The sequence below is a fragment of the Prinia subflava genome, chromosome 16, assembly GCF_021018805.1.
Source record: "Prinia subflava isolate CZ2003 ecotype Zambia chromosome 16, Cam_Psub_1.2, whole genome shotgun sequence".
Taxonomy (NCBI): Eukaryota; Metazoa; Chordata; class Aves; order Passeriformes; family Cisticolidae; genus Prinia; species Prinia subflava.
Window position 1 is genome coordinate 1,443,424 of NC_086262.1, and position 4,487 is coordinate 1,447,910.

Genomic DNA, 4,487 nt, shown 5'->3' on the forward strand with positions numbered 1-4,487 from the left:
GCTGCTTCTGATCAATATTGGTAATGGATTATAATTGTTTGATAAAGCAGGACTGCTTTCCCCGACATCCTGAGAATTCATCTGGCTCAGAAGGTGTTGTGTTAGTCAGCCTGGCCACTGCAGCTTCAACTTCTCTCCATGGGAAAATGGCTGGAGAAAACAGGCTGAACTGCACTAACAATGGGAATACATCGTTGATGTAGGATGTAGAATCACCAAAATGGGTAATCTGGGGAAGATTAAAGTATCTGGAGATTTTTTCTGATGTCAGAAAGGACACAGGGAGAGCTGGTCCTGCCTTTGTGCCAGGGATTGGACTGGATGCTGGAGGCAGCAGCAGTGACCTGGTGTCTCTGAGAATCTGCAGCTGAGAGGCCCAAGATGTTTACAATGTTTTCTAAAATTGTAGTTGTTTCTAAAATTCTGTCAGTGGGATGGGAGACTGGCACCAGCAGCTCTGATCTGCATCTTGTGAGTCTGAGAGAAGCAGTGCCAAAGGATTACAAGTCCTTTTGCCCATTTGCTGGTTGGGAAGGAAAATCAAGCTACAAAGATTTTATTGAATTAGTATCTGAGGACTAATTATTAAAATGGCTTTTGATGGATGAGCTGTGAGTCATGTTGGTCTGGCAAATAGCATTTTGATAAGGTGTTTGTGAGACAGGGAGTCCTAAGATGATAAGATGAACACAAACCACTAACCTTAATGAGGATGTTAATGCAGAAATGATACAAATGCTGTGTGAAGCCGCTGGGTATATCTGGGCAAATTGGGGACAGAAAAACTCTACTCAGCCTCAGCTGGGCACAGAACCCTTGAAAAGTGAAGCTGGATGAACTCTCAACTGATCTCTCAGTCCATCTCCTCCTTCCACAGCAGAATCAGAACTGCTTGTGTCATTCCTGGTGTGTGCAGGGCAGTTGTTTCACTTGCATTTTTAGCAGACTTTGACCTGGCACTGGGCTGTTCCTGCACCTCTCCATGCTCTGCTCACTGTTGAGCACCTCCTGTTCTCAGTCTCTTGATTCAGGTCATGTTTCCATTGTCCTGCTGTGTTGCCTGTCAGCCTTTCCCGAGGAGCAGCACCCAAACCTGGCTGTGCATCTGCACTCAGGTGTTGCAGAGGACCTGTGAGATGTCTGGCAGGTAATTCTGCTGCTGGACCTGCTCAGGATAACAACCTCTCTCTCTCTCTGCTCAGGATAATAACCCTGGACAGCCTATGATCCAGCAGAACCTTCAGATTGTTTGTTTTTCCACACTGCTTTCTGCCAGCTGGTGTCTGTCCTGTATCTGTGCACTTTACTCCTCATGAGTAAAACCACTCTGCTTTTTACAAGCCCTCTGTATTTATAGACTTGTCCAAGTTGTCAAAAGTTTTTAATACTGCTCTCCCCCATGTATCTGCAGCCGCTCTTCACAGATTTAATCTTGGCAGATTTAATAAACGCACAGTCCATTCCCTCATCCAGGCTATCAATAAAATATTGAATGGATCTTCTGAGCAGCTGAGTAACCATTCAATTTGTCCTTTGCATTTCACAGTGAGCCATTGGAAACTGCTCTCAGACTGCAGATTCCAACCAGATTTGTGTCAGGACTTCAGCCAAGGCATTCTTCACATATGGATGTCACGTGGGACAATGTCAGGAGCCTCAGGTGTGTGGGACCTGCTGCTTCTATCTCATCTACAAAGTCTCATCCATTGGAGAGCAGAATTGGATTGCATCAGCTTGTTTTGTTCCTGAGGGATCCGTGTAGACAAGACTCATCTCCCTGTTAGTTTCTATACACTTAGAAAGCATTCTGATTATTCTGCTGTTTTACTTTTCCTGGGTGTTAAATCTTTTTATATCTTACTTGTCCTGTTTGATTTGTGGACAACTCCCAGTGTTTGAAAGTGTGAGAACTTTGTGGACAGTTGGGAAGGCAACAGATCCAAACGTCTCACTGGGAGAAATGCTGTGGCAAATGTGAATTTCCTGTGATAATTCACAGAGTCACAAGTGGTTTTCAAGAGAGTGGTGGAAGGAATGTTTTGACAAAAAGAAATTATTTCATTTCAGTCTGAGAAATGATGATGCAAATCAGCATGACTTAAAAAAGAGATTTCCAGGGAGTCTTGAGAGAATTCTGAACAGTTTGAGCTGCAAGTCTGAGCAGCCTTGTAGAAATTGTCTGGTAGATTAGAAATTGAGAAAAAAAATCTTCCCTGGGAGGGTGGGCAGGCCCTGGCACAGGGTGCCCAGAGCAGCTGTGGCTGCCCCTGGATCCCTGGCAGTGCCCAAGGCCAGGCTGGACACTGGGGCTTGGAGCAGCCTGGGACAACAGCAGATGTCCCTGCCCATGACAGGGGGTGGAACGGGATGATTTTTAAGCTCCCTTCAACCCAAAGCAGTCTGTGATTCTATATTAAATATGGCCAGGGCCATGTAAAAGAAGAAGTTGTGAAGGAAGAATTTGGGAAACCCAATTTTGGGGTGCACAGACTTTTTTGCTATAATAGATTGGTAGTGAACATCTAAGAAATCAGAACTAGAGTTTAGACTAAATTTCATAACCTTTTAACCTAGAGAGCCTGGCTCTTGTTTGCAGAGTGTTTTCTGAACTCTCCTACAGGCTCAGTGTTGACAGGAGCTTAATCACAGCACAGGGTGACCTTTGCACAGCTCAGTGAGAAGTGCCCCTGTGCTGGGCTTTGGAATCTCCTGCTCACTGCACACACATGGCTGCAGGTCTGATCCCTCCAAAACAACGGATTATCCTGGGCTCTGTAGCACTTGTGGAGTGTTTGATACTGTGTGGGTGGGAAGTGCATGCATATTTATGTGAACACTCCAGCAGATGAGTGGAGGAAGAAAGAATAACCATTGCAGTTGGGATGAACGATTTGCTGTTATTCAGAAATACTGAATTTGCCTGAATTCTGTATTTTACAAAAAAAAAGAAAACAAAAAACAAAAACCAAAACAAACCAGCAAACTCTTAGCTATTGTGTGCATTAACAAGCCTTTGGGTCAGTGACATTTCTCCTCTGCATTTTTCTTATGTAGAATTATCACCATGGGAATGCCTTGAATTGTTTGGAATAACCCCAGAATCCCAGACTGGTTTGGGGTGGAAGGGACCTCATCCCCTCCCACCCCTGCCATGGCAGGGACACCTCCCACTGTCCCAGGCTGCTCTAAGCCCCAGTGTCCAGCCTGGCCTGGGACACTGCCAGGGATCCAGGGGCAGCCACAGCTGCTCTGGGCACCTCAAGGGCTCCCATCCTCACAGAGAGGGTGGAACTGCTGGTGGAGGAGAAAAACCAAAGATGTCATCAAACTCCCAAAACAGAGGCAGAGGTATTCCATGCAGGAATATTGAAATGTGAGCAGGGGCTCTGTTACGATTCTTCCTTTTTTATCCCTCATCTTCTGCAATAGACATCCCCTTCTGCTTCCTCATCCTTACAGCTTAAGGAGCTGCAGAAGTCTTTTAGATGCCATTTGTGTGTGGAGAAGTGTTCTTGCTTGCTTTTTTTTATGTCCCCTGCACAGGCAGGGTCGGGAATGTTCCTGGTGACGAAGCAGATCCATGTGAGTGTTCTGAGGAGAGGGGTACAAGGCAGTGTAGAACAGATTTATAACACTGAGGTGAGTCAGTTCTTACCAGAGAGGGCTTGGGAGTATTAACTCCCAGTGACTTCCACTACCAGGCAGCTGTTAACATATTACTGTGAATTGGTTTAGGGAAAAAAAAAAGAAGAAGAAAAAAGAAAAAGGATTAAAATTGCATAAGTAGATAAATTTTAAAGCGACAGAAATAATAATGACATGAAAATTGGCTGCAAGACCTGAGCGACAGTAACAATGGAACGTTTTAAAAATAAATGGGTAGCCAGGAAAGGGTGCAGGGAGAGAGGCTGCCTGCAGATCACAGAGGCACCTGAGCTTGACAGTTTCTATGACTGCACGAAGCAGAGCCACAGCCAAGCCCCTGCTCTCACCAGCACATTCTCCTGCACAGCAATCAGCCTCAGCACCAGGCTGCTGGGGAGAAACCTCCCACTATTTAGTATTCATTAGAGATGGCATTTTTCAGATTGCAGTGCAGAGTGTAAACAAGCCACGCTGGAGGGAGAGTGGAGAGCAGCTTTTCTCCCAGCTCTGATTTATTTCTTGTTGGTGTTTGCTCACTCCACAAACCTGTGCTAGCACCAATTTTGAGGAGCTGTCAAGCCAGCCCTGTTTTCCAGCAGTCTTTGCGAGGAGCCAACCCACCAGGAGGCACAGCACAGTCCCTGCAGCAGGACAGGAGGGTGGCTCCCCTGTGGGGCTGCAACATCTGGCAGGTTTGTTTGTGGGATCTGCCAGCTGCCTGCTTGCATCCCAGGGCCACTGCAGCTTGGAACCTCGTCTGCAGGGGGAGGGAGCCTGTCCCCAGGGCTGGGCACCTGCAGCTCTGGGCGAAACTGCCTGGACACATCTTTTATTGTGTTTTC

The 4,487-nt window shown here is 46.4% G+C and overlaps 1 long non-coding RNA gene across 1 annotated transcript; it reads left to right on the forward strand.

The window, feature by feature from the left end:
• Positions 1 to 726: 726 nt before the first annotated feature.
• On the forward strand, positions 727 to 2,965 carry LOC134559131 (uncharacterized). Its single transcript, XR_010082459.1, has 2 exons — positions 727 to 1,147; positions 1,547 to 2,965. It is a non-coding gene; the product is annotated as an uncharacterized LOC134559131 (long non-coding RNA).
• Positions 2,966 to 4,487: the final 1,522 nt, after the last annotated feature.